The 17,702-nt window shown below is 41.6% G+C and overlaps 1 protein-coding gene across 1 annotated transcript in view; it reads left to right on the top strand.

Moving 5' to 3' along the window:
• Window positions 1-17,702, top strand: part of LOC135793002 (brain tumor protein-like) — a 47,564-nt gene that overhangs the window by 8,231 nt on the left and 21,631 nt on the right. The window contains 1 exon segment of the mRNA XM_065303840.1: window positions 4,621-4,673. The gene's annotated coding sequence lies outside the window, so the exon portion shown is untranslated.

Raw genomic sequence — 17,702 nt, 5'->3', positions numbered from 1 at the left:
AGTCAGGGAACGACGGGTTGATGATCGATATGAGCGCGCCATGAGGACGGTCCTCCCCCGCTGGCTGCCATCGTCGAATGGTGTCAACCCGACGACGCACGACACGAACGAACACGCACGCACCCGCACCACACCCTTGGCGTAGACAAGGCATATGCATATTGTGTGTGCTGCTGCTGCTGCTGCTGCTCGTGGCAGCTATTTCTGCCCATATCCGGCCGCCGGGCCGAATCCGAATTCCAGGAAATGTGCGCTATTCACGCCGATGAATTGCGAGGATATGCGCGAGCGTACTGTTACCATCGGTGCGTTTTCTTTGATGACATTGTGCACGCTCTCGGAGAGGATCGACGAAAATAGTTTCGGAACGTGCTCGAGAGGAAAACACGCAACCGGCACGCAGCGCACGCGTTCACCCGCTGCGGAATGAAATGTCCAAAGTCTAAACATTTCCACCGGCGGCGCGCAAAAAGTGTCGCATTGGTCATAAGCAGATTTCAAGCTGTTTCTGGCATGCGTTCACATACGTCCGGAATGGGAGCGCGCGAGTGTGGCGAGTGTGTTCTTGCCGACGACGAAGAACGGATGACCTAGGTTAACGTCGGCGCGCTTGCGACTCGCGACCTCGACTAGCGAGAAGTGTCTTGGCAACGGCGCCGAGAGTGCACGCGGCGAAGAAAGAAGAGAGCGCCAACATTATCGTCATTACTCTGCCGCCGTCGTTGCCACATCCCATCGTCGTCGTTGTCGTCGTCGCTGTTCTTAACGAGCTTTAATTAGCGAAATGCGCCGCGGGACAATTGTCCCGCGAGCCGCATCGCCGTCACGTCTAAATATAACAAAAGCTTCAGCTGCACACCGCCGTGGCGCATCGTGTGCGCTGCATTGTGCAATTTGTAACAAGAAAAAAACACGCAGTTACATGAGCACCAAATGAAGCAAGAAACACTTTTGCTTTCGCCGTAATTCATCCGATAATGCGCTTGTGCTGCTTACCCAGAAATTCAGGTCGACTGCGCATGCGTGCAGTGCTGCTTAAAACGCACATGCGGCACATGCATCACGCTAAGAATAGCTAACTCTGCTACAGGAAATATAAAAAAAGCATATTGCAAACGCAGACGAACAAAAGACCAACATAACACATCAAGGACAACTTATTTTCTTCATCATACTTCACATTAGTATTTTACATTTTCCGTGCGTTGTGGATTCTTATACGAACCTCAATCTTATTTCTCATTTAGATGCCGCTCAACTTTTCTCAGGTAAACCTCGTGTGGGTGTTTGGTAAGCCGCTTATCTGCCGTAACAATGCACTGTTTCTTGATACTGGTTTTCTCGCGGTGCCTCACGGCGAACAACCTTCGAGACGCCAAAGACCAAAGACAAAGAACTAATCGAAACCCAGCACCTAGGTGCTCGACCAGCGAACGTTCAGTGAACTGTTTTGTTTTCCTCTAGTCATATGCAAGTGCTGCCCTCTTTTCTAGCACAAAATTCCGGCCACCTTTCCAATATAATCATTGTCGATGATTGCCGATAAAAATAATAAAAAAGAGAAAGAGAAATTAAATCGATGCGTTACGCAACGATCTTTTGCGTATTTAAAATAATTATAATCGTTCTATTATGATATGGAAACGATATGTAACTCGAAATGCTTTATTTACATAAATACATTGCGATTCGCAATTGTTGCGAGCACGCCCGTATCGAATAGCTAATAAAATTATTTTTAATGCGCTTAATCACAATCGATCTACATAATTTACGGTATGTGAAATATTTGCAAGGCGCACGTACGCGCTCAAAATTTGACTTCTATTTTACGCAAATTACGTATACGTACGTATAGCCTATGAATTATTTGATTAACACATTGTGGTATTGTGGTTACGCGCTTTTTTCCTGCGCCAATTAATTAAAAAATGTTTTGTTTGCTTACTTATTATATTAGAACAACGCGAAATATAAACAAAGGCAATCTGCTATTATTCGGTTTATTATACTATTGTGTTGTTTGTTTATTTATCAGCCCTCTGCAGCAAACACTGCAGGTTGAAATTGATAAAAGTGAAGCAAACAATTTAATTATTGCATTAATTCGCGTGTTGCGCCATGCGATATATAGATTGCATGGCGGTGTGGAGACGCTGCGCTGTGCGATGGAAACGAGTTTTTGATAAAAATATATCTTTTCATCGGTCGGTTTTGTGCGCGCCTGGAACACGTTCGTTCGTGCTCCCGCAATATCGCAACGTAAACGAATCCGCAATGCAGACTGCAGGGGAGAAAACGCTGCGTAATTGCATCGTAGCTTACCTTAGCAGCTAGCAGCGAATAGTGACTGGCTCCATCTGAAATGAGACTAGCAAATTCATTTGCGATTACAATTACACTGCATGAAATTGGTTATTTTAGCAAATTGAATTGGAAATGACTTATTTTTGTTGTTTTAACGTGATTTTTACATGTTTTAAAACTAAAATCAAAATATGGAATAATTAAAAATGTTTATTTAGTTATTTATCATCTAGCAGTTGAGATAAACTTATTTTATGATGATTTCAATAAGATAAACTGGTTTATCTCATCAGTGAAGTGTGACAACGCTAATATAGGCAACCAACCGTACAATATCTTACACGCCTTTAGCAGACATTTTCATAACCTTGTTTCCTGGCTTTTAATGTCAAACCTATTGATATTAGTATCTTTATAGAGTTATAAATTCTTTTCCTGCTTTAAGGCTTTTTATGTTTTATATTGTTTGTGAATATTCTTGACTTTCAATTGTCTAATATTTGCCCGACACGTTGCATGTATTATTTCAATACTCTACAAATATTAATAGATCTTGTTAATGATACGGTCGAGTTCACTTTCTCGCGACTCGACACATTGGCATTGCCTTGGCTCCTTGGCTGATATAACAAGCAAACGAAGTGAAAAAAAAACTCCGCAACGGCACTTATTTATTAAATATCCGCACAACTAACAGTACCGGCGCGCACGTGAACGCCTAGATTTATTGCCATTGCGCTCGTTGCTGGTTCGCGCCCACATCGCGCAAACGAAATTCAATGACAGGAAAGCAACAAAAACGCGCGGCGCGTACGGTATACAACAAACGCGCTTGCATAACGCCGCATAACGCTTGCGCCAAGATGTGTGCCAAGAAAAAGGGAAAGTGTTTCACTTTCGTACCCGTTGTCCATACTTGTGCGTAGACTTTCGTTGTTTTGTTTGAAATTGAAACTTGCGCTTGAGAGAAGTGCGGACATTCTCCACGCGGGGAGGAATTTAAATGAAGGATGCGCGGCATGTTTAAGCGTGAAAAGCGTCAAGGAATTACACGAATTTTTCGACTAATTACATACACGTTCATCCGGCAGGATAATAAACTTCATCGCGCGCTTTCAAACATTCTTCATCTTAACTTGTGTTCCAACCAACTTTATAATTTCCCCACTGCAGTTTTTCCACATTTTTCGAATGTTTTCAGCCGGCGTCGTCGTAATTTTTGATGAAGACGTCTAAAAATACAGGCGCGCCCGCACGTGCAAGAGGCGAGCCATGTGGCTTCTTGTCTTCATGCAGCCGGATTGTTTATTCTTCATATTGCGCCCTAAAGTACGGAGCCGTTTAATTAGAAGCGCGTTCAACAAGATGTTTCACGTTGTTTACGTTACCGCCATCCAACGCATTCAAAATTTCCAGAAGCAGGCACAAACTTATAAACAATATCTAGCCTCATCCCAGCAGCCCAGCTCTTGAATGTTTATATTCATTCAACAGTCGTATTTTTGTCTGCTGTCGTGTATATTTATTGTGTGCGTCGATTTTGTCGTTTTTAATGGGTAAATTGTGTTGGAAGCTGCAAATAAACCAACAACGCTCATCCCCTGGACCGATGATGATGACGCTGATGCAAATATTAGTTTGTATCAACAACAACGCATTCGTTAGGTACATGATAACCCGAATATGTGAATGTTTACACACGCGCAGCAGCGCACGGTTTGTGTATATCGCTAATGCAACATTAATCTAATTACCTTTCGACGTCGATTAATTATTGTTTAGAGTGGTGCACGTTGCCGCACTGCAATTATTCAATTACTCGCCGCGCGTTGCAGTTTGTAATTTTCTTCAATCATATTTTGAGCTATCGCTGTGTGACGACTTCCAAGACGTTGTTTTATTCTTCGTGGAAGATTTTCTCGTTTGACTTCGAAGAAGTAGAAGCTTAAATGAACATATTGCGACGATATTAAATTTCTTGGACGGCGCGCGGGTTTTCTTCAGCATCCAGAAGCGGTGTGTGCCTCGTCGGTTCAGTTGCTTATTTGTTGTTTTTAGTCCCCGTCGGGGTGGTCCCCAGCAACAAGCTTTTAATATCTCATTCATAAATCTACGTGAAAGCTGCTCGTTTACGCTAAAATGAAGCAAGCTGAGGAAAAAAACTAAGAAACGCTTTTCATTAATATGAACTTGGATATTTTATTACTTAATATCTATATATTAAAAAATAACACATGTCTATGATAATAACAATAACCATTTTAGAAACCTCGTTAAAACTGAAAATTTAATTTGATTTTTCTTCTGTTACAGGTTTATACACAGCAACACTTCTTGTTCGCGCGCAGCAATGTCGAGTGTTCAAGGTGAGTCTCTCACTTTACCTGTGCATTCACTTTCGTTCTCTTGGCGCTGCAGAAGTATGTGCAGACAATCGCATCTTCTTGCTGCAACACTATTTTTTTGCAATTCATGCCTTAGGTACTACCGTCGCGTTTTCAACTTGCTGTGATCCACAATAGATGTTTCAATAAAAAAGCACCTCGAGTCGATCGTAATAAAATATTTTAACGACGCCTATGACTTCTTTGTGCAACGCGTAGAGAAAAAGAATTCGTGGGTAAATTTAGAAATTTGTTTGTTGCCCTTGGATTTTACAACTTACAACTTCCTTTGGCATTCAGTTTATCGTTTATATCATGCACGTTTTCGATGACGAGAACAACGCGATGTCTCATTCTGACGCATATGGACTATTTGATGATGCGGCAAATTTTGCAAAGTAAATATTCGGTATTTTTGGTTCTATGCGTGGCCTCGAAGTATGTTATTAATGTCGTTCACATTTGTCTTGCGACCAATTAGTGGCGTCACAACGTCGTGTACATGGAACAAGAATAAGATAGATTTTTCCGGTGGTTACACCCTCAACAAAGCCAAAATTATACTTAGGTAGTACTAATTCTATGACTAGTTTCGTCTGTACGCTGTGGGTATAGATAGTTGCAAGCAGGTTGTTTCCCGACATCGGCTTGGAAAAGGGATAATAACTAGCCGGGCTGTTACCATAATGTTATGTTCGATCGTTTGGGTCGCGGTCGTTTTCATACAGTCCGATAGTTGATAGTCTCGACCATTATGCGGTGAGTGTGTCCGCATCGCGATCACGTTTCACCTCGGCGCGCGAGGTGCGCTTCTTCATCTCCTCTCACCGGTAATGCGCTTGTTACTTCTACGAAACGTCTCGAAGGCACTGGGCCCACTGGGCAACCGCGAGAGACCGGTCTCGCCGCCATCGCCACGCTGCTCGTTATAACTTCTTCTTCTACCCGAGGAGATGAAGAAGAAGTGAAGAAGTTTATTTGTACTCGTGTCGTTGTCGTACTCGTTATCATGCACCGGTCGACCTAGCCTAACATTCTTAACGTTTTTATATTCACTTGGAGAAAGAGTTACATTTTTCTACTTTGGGCAGGTCATTACCTACGAAATTCCAGTGGAAATGTGGAAATTTTCTATTGCTATGAAAATAATTGATATGTTTAAATTAACGTTTGGAAATTCAGGCGTATGAAGTTAATATAATGAACGTAGTTGCTTGCTACGCTCGTTTCTTGTGTATTGTAATGCAGGTCGCTTTGTAAAGTGGGCCCTCGGCATAACAACGCCGCCGATATGACGCTAATGACGCTAACTTTTGCATTATCGTGCACCGCCTGCCCTCGAATATGAACTTTTGCTTTTACTACACATGCACGCAAATTAAATATACGCCGCCGTCAATTTACAGAAGTTATGTCGTAGAAATTTCAGCTCACGCGGCAATTAATCCCAACCTAATTCAAAAATAAGATAAAATAATATAAAGTTCGAAATTGAGTCGGCGGCTAATGCAGTATTAAACGCAAGTATGAAGTATGCTTTTAGTCGCGGTTTGTTTCCTCATGATGATGATGGGGTGGTGAATTTCGACGGCGTGCGCTTTGAGTTTAAATATTAATCGATCGACAGGCGGCATGCTAATAGACGCTCTCGCCCATCGCGATGCGTAATTAATCGCGGTGTGCTCGCATTTATTATTCATCGCTGTTGTGTTCTGTTCGGTGCTCCGGTATTCAATCACTGTGCACGCTCACAGCACGACGGACGGAAAGCTGGAAATGTAGAAAACTATCGCAGCGTTTGTGTAAGTAGTAGATTTGTTGAGCGCGCGAGCACTTTGTGGCAGGTCTTCGCTTCTTTCTTCTTCTCCTCCTGGCCTTGGAGACGCGGAGCCCGCGTGCCAACGAGTGCACTGACTTGAGAGCTGCCCTTGTCTGCCCCTCGACGACGGCCAGCGACCACTAGTCGAAGAATTTCTTTGCTGCACTTTGCAGCCTCGGCCCTCAATGCACCAATGTGCATCTTTGGATATTTTCTAGAACTAGTAACATTGAAAATTATCCATTATAGGATTTATTTTTGTTTTTTGATTAATAAGATTTTTTTTTTTTTGGGAAAAGTAATGAAATGAGGAACGTGCCGCCAATGCAAAGCACGTCCTACATGAAGCCTCCATTTCCATTGTGTTTTCCTCAACGCATTTGCGCGTCTTGTTTTGTTTTCTTTGTTTTCCTCGCGCATCTTTCAGCGTTAATAAAATCACTAAACAAAAACTCTCGTCGTAACAGGGTGGGATTACGTATTCATTGCGCGTAATCGATGGACGTCGTCTGTCAGTAAAATAGGAAAAGTAACAGCGATCTGTTGCGTTGCGCATTTTTAAATACCATCCACACAAATTAAAAAGCTGCCCAGACACAAAGACTCCACAGCACACAAAAGAACAATACGAATCGATACATTCTTAGAACATAATTAATTGCGTGTTGTTTTTATTTAGTAAAAATATTTGTTTTATTTTTATGCGTAAAGCGTGATAAATGTTTAATGAAGAATGGAAGCGTTTTGTCGCTCGGTTGGTCCAGTTCATGTTTGTGGCTGCTTTATTTAGTCAACTGGCCGGGGGCGGCGGTTGTTAGGCTTTATACATGCACGTGTGCGTTTTTTCTCTGCAAACAACGAAGCGCGAGCTTAATATGCATATCCAGCAGTCATTAAACTTTAATTGTTAATTATGACGCTTTTCACTACATGCGCGCGTATGTTCCTCGCGTTTTGGTTTATTCATTGTTTGCTTAGGATGTGCGAACGCAACGTAAAACAACAGAATATCTCAAATTCCGCGCGAATATGCAAAAGAATATCGTTATTAATTTATCCTCGGGGCGAGAACGAGCGAAAACGGGGAAATCTTATTAGATTTTCAGGCTCAAGTTTATTGGTATTGCGATTTTCCGAGTCAATAATGTGTGGGTGTTTGCGTAATTAAAAATATAAAACAAGCTATGTTTAGACTATAAATCAATTATTTTTTGGATTATAAGCAGTAAAAATAGCGTTTTACGAAATTAAAGTTAAAATATTCAGTAAAAACAATTTTAGACATTTTTTATATTCAAAGTGTGAAAATTTGTAGTTTTACTAATAGCAAAGTCTTCCTAAGTGTCATTTTAAACACTTTTATGCAATACCCTATTAGTACTCGGCACATGTAGGAATAATCTCTTTTTTTCTGTTTACCAACTTTTGTCCTCATTTCCCGACGAATACGCCGCGTTATTTGCAAGTTGTCATATGTCGCAAGTTATATTTCCAGCGATGCGAAAACGTGTTTACCTATATATGCACATCTATACGTTCGGGGCGCGTTTCTCGGTAACATATTCCTTTGTGCGAATTCCCATATTCCCATTGCACATCAACCGAATCGCGCGGGCCGCAGGCTTCTGGCTGTTCTGGCGTACTTCGCGCTCAGCTCAGCACATTCGCAAGGCCGCGCGGCGCGCTTGTTTTTGAAGATGCAACCGATGCACAATCGCGCGAGATCGAAAAGTGCTTCCATCGGCATCGTATCAAAATACGCCTTCAATTTTATGCGCACGCAAACAAACGTTCGATATTCGCAATTAGAATTCTGTTATTACGCCACCACGAATACAACTTATCTGTTGGGTACTGTCACGTGTGTGACTAATCAATAAATGAAAATAAATCATCGATTCAACAGATCGTGACAGTGACAGTCGAATAAAAAATTGTAAAATTTTGAATTCAGCTTTGTGGATTGTGGTCGATGGGCTCGCTTTGTTCACTGTTTTTTTTTTTTCATTCTTTTTTGATAAATGACAACGCGTCGAAACATCGTTTAGATGCATTGTGCGCTGCCTCGGTGCCCTCATTGTACGATTCGTGGGCATCTTGAGGGAATCGAAACATGCATGATTTAGGCGTCCATTGGGAGGATCGCCCAGGCGCTCCTAGTCGCTTGTCACGAATATTTCCCGTCTTGTCTGTCTTACAATTCTGTTTTGGATCGTATCTTACAGCAGAGCCCGAAACATTTTTTTCTCGTTTTCAATTCTCAGGTAGAATTTATTTCGTTGGTTAATTTTATACATTGGGTTATGACTCAAAATTAGTGCATATTTTTATTTATATTTCACGGTGGTCTGTCTGACTGATCGGATGAGTAGTAAGCGATACTTGGTGACTCGATCGGCGACATTCGAGACGCAGGATATGCGGGTGTAAGCTCACAGGGCAAAAGGAAGGAAGTCTCATCTCCTCACGAAGAGTTTGCCGGAAGTTTACGCAAACAATGACTTTTACATTATCGATATATGTATACGAAAAAAATCAGCAATTAATTCCGTGTGGTTTTGCGCAATACTCGGAAACTTGCGGTCGGTGTACAGCGGTTATTAATAACTTTTATTATTTCGCCGCATGCCGATAAATCAGCGCTCAAGTCGCACTTTGCTCGCTGTGTATAATGCTCGCACAAGCTTTGTTTGCATACGCGTATACTGGCACATTGTGTGCCTTTTTTTCGGTTGCGCGGGTGCACGACTCTTGAGTTTGGGCAAGGCCCTCGAACTCTCAACGCCGGCCGAATGCAGAGGGCAAGTCTAGACGGAAAAAAGCCGCCGACGATGATGCTGCGACTCTTGCCAGACGCCCAAGAATAAAGCGAACTAAAAGAAGTTACAAAACGCGGCGCGAGACGTAAAAAGCCAGCCCATCCCGGCCAGACGAAAACGAACGCGCAACACATGCACAACTTAAATATTAATGCAACGATAAAACTATGTCTCGCTTCTTTCCCTCTGCGAGCCAACGACGCAGCAGACAGACAGTGCTTTTAGTTATCTACCGAACGACTTCTTTTTTTACACCAAGTTTTGCCTTCTGTTTTATTGCGTGTCTTCCACTTAAAAAAATAAATATTAAATTTTTACAAGAAATTTAACTGCTGGTGGCTCTGATTTTGATGCACATTATTAGAAAATTGACATGAATTTCATATTAAATATTTGAGTGGAAAGTTCAATTTGGATTTCAATTGTGATCCGGGCGTCTCTCGCTTCGCTTTGCTTTGGGGATTCGTAATCTCGGCGCGCACACAAAGACCCCGGACCGATGGCCGGCCGCGCCACGATAAAAGCACGCGAGCACGCGGGGGTGTGGGTGGTTAGAAACTGGAAATCGGTGCGCATCGGCGCGCACATCGCGCGTCGCATTGAAATTCGACGACGACGACGACGACGACTTTGTGTGTCGATCTCGAGCCGGCCGCAGCCTGGGCGAGACGAGACAATGGCGCGCACCACATCCGAGAGGCGGATGGCCAGTGACCTCCCTGGACACGTCCCCGGCGCGCATCACCCCTTGACCCTTGTCGGAGCCGCATTCCAATCCAGCTCTCCGACCGTTCCTATATCAGCAACGCACCAGCGTCGAGAGACACCCACATGGAAAACATGATTTAAATGTATTCACAATTTCACATCAAATTGTTTCAAGGCAATAAACCTACTTATTACTCAAATTTTAATTTCGATAATTAAGCTGATGTAATTATAAGCTGGCTTTTAAAGCTTTTGTTCTTGAACTGCTGAACTTGTAATTAAGAGGAGCGTTGAGAAGAAGTCGATGCTGAAAATGTCATAGCAATTTTGCTGTTATGTTGGAATAAATGAAATTTATCGGTGTTAAATTAAAAGCAATTTCGGCTGAACGAGTTCATCACGAATTAGATATAATTCACCCTGAATTTAATGGAATTCATTAACTCGATAACCATTCGAAAAACACGACTCGTAATTTGATTACTTTACAAAAAGCTATGTAGTAATAATAGAGCACGTGTTGAATTTACTTAATAATATTTCCTCTGGAATGTGACTTTCTATGATTACACACGTTTACATTTTCGATACAAATTGATTATGAAAAATCTAATTATTTCACTGTAATTGTAATTAATTCATTCCCAGCCGCATTACGCATGCATTTACACGTGCTTAGAAGTTTGGTAGAAAACAACGAAAAAACCTCGCTGGTTGTTGTAATCGGACGCGATTGGATAAAATTCCTCACGTTACTCAATTAAATTCCGTTTTATGACTTCATGCGCAGTTTGCGAGGTACGCGTACGCGTTTGTCGCGATTACGCTATCGCGGTGTTAAATTTTGAGACAGCTCTGTTTGGTTGTGGTTCAATAACGAATCAATAACCTACTTTTCGCTGGTTTTGCGCCCGTTTGCGTTTGCCGTTTCGTCATCATCTTTGCATTGGCATCGATTGTGTGTTGTACACTTAGGTATTGTCTATGTGTCGGTTTGTATTGCTTTTTTTTTTCATTCTATGTAGTATGGAGCTACATTCGCGTGCGTTGTAATTGCAGGCAAATGCAGAATTTTGCAAACGTGTTAAATTATTTTGCGAACAAAGAGCGGCGTGCGCGCTCGCTCCACAAGGCCGCACGCCGTAGTTTTTGCAATCGCAAATCGCGAAACGCAATCACAATCTGGGCTCAAGTGCGCGAATTCGAGTCGCAATCGGGACGGGGCTAACTAGCTACATGAGAAGATGAGTCAAGTTAACAACAGTAATATCACTCTATTGACTTGTTCGACAGTAAAAAACTTTATTACGAATACAGCGATGCACGAAGATAAGATTTATTTGTTTTTATGTATGAAATTTTAATTATTTAAGCAAAAAGTCTATGACTAATCGTAATTACATATTAATTGTAACCTCAAATAGATTTGCTAGCTCTAATGAATCGTCCATTGCTTGATGATGATAATAGCAGATATCTAAAAAATTATAAAATGACAAAAATTGCGGCAGCTCGTAATAGTAAATGCGTTTGTCGTCGCCAGTCGTTATTCGTGTCATTACCATAAATGATAGCTCGTATCGCAGCGCACACTTATCGCCGCACAAACGACGGCTTTGTTTGCTTATTAATTAATCATCAGCGCAGCCATGTGTAATGCGTGCACAGAAGTGCAACCTTCTAAAAACGCACTCGTTTTATTGTTGCGCATCACAAGAACAAAACGGCGCGAAACAACCGAGCGCGAAAAGTGACGCAACGTGCGTTTTTCTACGACGACGATGCGCGAATGTGGATTAACGAGCCGATTAACATATTAACATATTAGCAAATCACAATGTGCTGGTGGTGGTGATGATGATGAGCAAACATAACATTGAATTTATTTATGTTATTAGTGCTTTCGAATCGCGTCGATGCGAACGGAACAAAGCAAATGTTGTGATTGAACAAAGAAATTGTTTATATTCGTACATAACGAGATAAATTAAATTAACAAAACAATCAAAATGAAATCAAGTCCAATCGAATGCTGTTTAAATTTATAAAATACTTGTGTAGGATTTCAGCTTTTTTCGACTTTCTATTATTTATTTGAAATCGGATGAAATTGAATTTGTTTTATCGTGTACTCGAATGATCGTTATACATTTAATTTCATTCTCTAGTAAATAGGTCGATGGTCGGTTAGGATGAATGGGTGGAGAGACGGACGGGAAAAAAATCGTTGAATGGGCGCGAACGCAAGGCACCTGCCGCACGTTTGAGTTTTTAACTGAAAAACGAACGAATTACGCTTGGAATTTTCAACGCATGCACGAAACAAAACGCACACACATTCCCACACATCCATGTGTGTGTATTGTCAGAACTCCACCTGCGGAGAATCAAACGTGCCAACGATAACTACTTTTTTTTCAAAAGCGGAACAGGAACCGCTTTCGCCGCGCCCGTACTATTATCTAAGGAATGTTTAGTTAGTGATAAAAGGTCAAAATGTTAATTTTGCGTTCACAGCAATCGAAATACTATTTTTATATGTTTTATTACGCGCTTGTAAATCATATCGCACTGTTTGTGTGGTAAACATTATTTAATAATAATGACACGCCCGCTGCGGTCGCACCGAATTTCCCGAATGTTTAACAACAATCCCAACGCCGATACGCGTCTCGTTATCAGCATCGGCGGTTCGTAAATAATTAATTTATTAATAGCTCCAGGCCACACGCAAACTTGATCGGTATGTCAGTGTGTGAATGTGTGTTGCGTTAACGACATGTCGCCTCCTCTTTGCCACGCTATAACAATCAAAAGTTGAAATTTATTACTTGTTGACACAAGTATTAAGTTTTATATGTTTTGAATTTGAGATTTGTCATGGTGTGTTATACTTCAATATGTCGAAAGTAATCGAAGTCGAAATGCGCTCCCGATTCGCAATCGTAATCTAAATACGCGCCGCGCGTTTTGTTCGTATATTCGAATATTTTCTTGACCTAATTTGAGTTCTTGAATCCGAATTCGAATCCGAATATTTTTAGCCAACGAGAGCCGAATTGATACATTTTTTTGCTTTTCACTTTAAAAGATTTGCATCCGCTTTAATCATATTATTAAAAACACTCTATCCCTGAATGATAAATGCCGAAATGAGAAACTCAACAAAAATAAAACGAAAAGTGCTTTTGAACATGAATATTCAATGCGGATTTTTAATTTTCTTAATATGGCAAAAAATAATAGCTAAAAAGATTGCGTTTTTTGTGTGTGTGTGTCCCTTTTGGTTGCTCGGTGAAAGCCTCGTCATGTAATCGTGGGAATATTAGTCACCACCGATATTGTATTGTGTCTTCGTCAAGAAAAGAAGGCGATCGTTTAATCCGATACAGGTATGTTGTACAAATATTTAAGCGTTGCGTGTGTTTTCGACCTCTCTACGATTCTACTACCTATTTGGGCACCGATTTTTGACACGTCCTTCTCCTTCTTCGTTCCGGGCCCCTAGAAGAGAGGAATGATAATGATGCATTATTGTGCATTCCATTAGTGCCCAAGGAGACAGTTTTAGGGAACCGCTGAAATTCACACTTTTTTTCATTCAACATCTTTTTTATTCTGGTCACAACACTATGCAAACAACAATCTTTTCCTTGTTATAATCGTTTAATCTGCTTAATCTATTTGGTTATAAGTTCAATCTGATTATAGAGAGTTTTAATTTTTATAACAAATACAGCAGACATTTATTTTCCCAAGGGTTACAAAATATATTTAATTAGAACATGTTTTTGTGCCTTCGGAGACTTAATATTATCTTTGCCTTTTCCGGAAGTGAAACTTGGTGCGTGCGAGTTTTAGGTGGTTGTGTTTTTTTTTTCTTCTCTCGGCTAGGGTGACGTGACTTATGTGACTCTGTAAACTTTTTTAAATTATCCACAGCGCGGCACGCACGTAATTTGTATGTATAACCGAAAAATGTGGGGTGATTTCACTCGCTCTTTGTACGCTGCGAGTGTGTTAAGGGTGCGCTTTGATAATTGAAATGCACGACGCGTCATACATAAATCTGTGAATTTATGAAGGCTTTATTTTATGTTCTTCGGCCACTGTTGTATCTTTATCGTTATCATTTCGGGTTTTTCAGCGTCAGCGTGTAGAAACATGCTGGAACAAAAGCGGGAAAAAATGCTTGAGAAATGGCGAAATGTTTTTATTACTTTGGGCTTCATTTACTCGCTCGTGGTGAAATTATATGAATGTGAGAATTAGATTACGCATGAAGAGATGAAAGATGAGAAATGAAGTTCAAGGACATTTTTCTTCGCTGTGCTGTTGTTAATCAAAATGTGACTATTTTTAGTGCGAAATGTGTAGTAGTCTGTCGTTGTCTTTAGTGGCGCATCGATTATACCCTCGTATTTACATTATTTCCCCCATTGAGGGGGTGCACCGTTAAGGGGGAGACGAGTCTCGGAGTCGTTGGCGTTTAAGCACTTATTCCATATCGATCGCACGATGCCCGCTGCCGTGCGCGGGACGCTGAGCTGGCGCGCGATCCATGCCCTACCCCAACTCTCCCCCTAACGCTTGTCGCCCCCAAAACAAACCCGCCGGCCACCCACCGCCGCACGCCGCCGGTTGCTATGGGGGAAAACGCCGTCGCCGTCGACGTCGCCGCGCACTTCCTTTGTTGCTGCCTGGTTCGCGCCAACTAGCAGCAATGGCGCAACCACCGCGTTCGCCACTCACCCCAAAAACTTCATCGTGCAGCCGACGAAGACTCACAGGGGGCAACGAATGCGTTTCTATCGATCCGCACGCACTCTTCGGGCCCGATGCGGGCACGTTTTCATTACGCCTTTGTCTCTTGTACGCGCTGCGTTTTTTCCCGTGCGCCGAATGGCTTATTACGAAATGCAACAATGAATGAGAAAGCGAACGGAGGGATGGGGAGGGTAAACGGACGCGCAACGGCGCAGCGCGACATATGGCGAGCTGTGCGAACAAAGAAAATTTGGCGTTTGTAATGACCCAGACAAAGACATTAAAAAAACGAACGCGAAACGAACAAACGAAAAAATGCAATCGTTTTGATCAATCAATCAGTTAAATCAGTAATAATCAAAGTTAAAAGCAATGGCTCATGATGCGAATAATTTAACCCTGCTGCACAATCGTTGCTATCGAGTTACTAATTTATTGCGAATTGTACGCTTTATTATACTTGAGAAGCACCATCAGAAGCGCAGCCGTTGAAATTCAGCATAAAGGTAGCATTTTTTTTCATCTCGGTTTTTTGATTGCACTTTGTTGCGCGCCGAACAAAAGCGGAAGCAAAGTGGAAATCGGTTGAGCAACATATTTCCTCACCTTTTGTTTGGTGGTTGCTTTTTTTGCGAGCGTGCGTTTCAATCAACACACGAATTACGAATGCGATACGTATAACTATAAAGAAGTGACAACACAATTGGGCAGACACATGGTCGGGAATTGTATTATTGACTTAAGTCATTTTTCGCCACCGGATGCCGCCAATAACCTATAACTAATTGAGGATTAGTTAGTAAACGTGAGAAAACTGCCAAAAATTTAGTGAATATAGACATCACGTATTTTGAACTTTTAGCAAATTTTGATGTTTGGTAAAGTAACACTAACGCAGATGCGGTTAATCGCTGAAGTGAATTTTCCGCCGATCGCGCGGTAATTGAATTTATTATCCACCCGACTCATCGGGTTGGTGTTTTGCTAGATTCGCGAATATGCGTCCGCGCGAGTTGCCACTATTCTATTATGTGTAATTAACGCTTTGTCGGTCCCCGGCTGATAAACGCAATTAATGCGAGCGAACCACACCCGCATTCACACAGTCGCTGGCCGCCGGGCCAAACTTTTATATTATTATTTTGCGTATATGATTAAATGTGTATTTTTCGCGGCGCGGCGCTGCGAGAAAAGTTTGCGGGTCTTTTTGTTGGTTTTCTGTCTGGACGGGGCGCTGCACGTTTCGTTATTCCCGTTTGTTCGGTGGGGATTACGCGCTCAACGCCAGCCGCAAAAAAACGACGCGTTTCCAGACGCAAAACGGAATATCGATTCAGTTTCCCAACCTTACGTTTTCAGTTTTCACTTTGTTTTCGGTTCTTTTAACTCATAGCTGGTATTTGAAATGCCACCTAATTTTCAAGTTATTTCAATTGTCCTTTGTGTTACTTATACAAGTATGTAGTGCATATTTGCTATTGTGATAAAACTGAGTGGAATATGATGACTTTTCTCCGGCAGACTTGTAAACGTTTTGCTTCAATTTTTATTTCTGCGCGCACACAAAGCGCGGAAGCAATCTAAGCATTATGCGTATTCCGGCGTACTGTATGAACACGAATTGATTCGGGCGGGATTTATGTCTATATTCCATGAGCCCCTCCGACGACAAAGGAAGAAGGCAATGTTTAAACCCGAAAAAAGAAAAAGGGATCAAATATCATCGTCCGACCGAGCCGTGCGCGCCTGGATGGGAAACAATGCCATCTATTTCTTTATTCTCTACGCGCCTTTCTTCGAAGCACTGATATCAAACAAATATTGAATTCAAGCATTCCAGAATTCCGCGCAAAACATTTCTGAAAGTGACGTGTGTATTTTCGTAGACAATTTTATTCGCGAGTAAATTCTTTTGTTCTTTACAAGCACCAGAGAGACATGAAGAAGAAAAAAACTGATGCTACGTCTAAAAGCTTTATTAAGCTCGGAATCTCTAATTCTAATGCTTTGGAGGGTCGCCTAGACGGTTCACGGTTTCGAGTTGATTCCACTATTTACATCCATTTCATGTGCGACGCAAAAAAGGCTTTGTTTAATTGACCAACCGACGAAAAACTCGGCCGACCGAGGGTCCCAACTAGAAAAACACGTCTCTCTTCTATTCTACTTCTATTCCAACTTCCAACACAAGTGCGCGTATAGATTATTATGCTCTCTGTGCTTTCAAAGGCTTGGAGCTCAGGCTGGTCCTCACGTTTGAGCGCTTTCTCAGCGCGAAGACCTTGGCCGTAAGAAAGTCACCGAAAAAAAAAGGGGGCAGCGTTTTATAAGAAAGCATTTCTGTGATTAATGAGTTGAACCCGGAGCGCGCGGAGTGGACGCTCATAACGCTCGCCTAGACTACTAGCGTAGGTAAAGGGAAACCGGACGTCTCTCACGATGAAAAGGCTTCAACGCACAAAGCGTTGCATCGCTTACAACGATACGTTAAATTTACATTTGTGAAGAGTACCAACTACCAACTTTCAAACGTGTATGTTTTAAGCCGCGAGTGTTTGGAACTTATTCGAGTATACCACATGTGAGCACAGTTTGTTTTGTTGGTGGAAAAGGTGGTGAAAACTATGCGACTAATGGGAAATACTTAGCTACAAATTTCTCGAGCGTTTCATGGGTTTTCTGCGTTAAAGTTAGAATGCATACTTTGATCTTTAGCTAGGGAAAAACGTTTCAAAATTATAAACACTTGTTATGAGTAAAAAATTGAATTTGTTGAGTATTATTATGCAAAATTGTGAAATCAAAGGTTTTTAAATTATGTTAAAATTATGTTGAAGAAGTGAAATTTGCAAATTTACTCCAAAACCTCAAAAGATTCAAATTTCTCATTTCGGTTAC

Source organism: Atheta coriaria, unplaced genomic scaffold (assembly GCF_025399875.1).
Source record: "Atheta coriaria isolate IRGN ID8LTWV9N9 unplaced genomic scaffold, Caltech_Dcor_3.1 hic_scaffold_5_pilon, whole genome shotgun sequence".
Lineage (NCBI taxonomy): Eukaryota > Metazoa > Arthropoda > Insecta > Coleoptera > Staphylinidae > Dalotia > Dalotia coriaria.
Note: the sequence above shows the minus strand (reverse complement) of the source record. Positions and strands in the feature narration are given on the sequence as shown.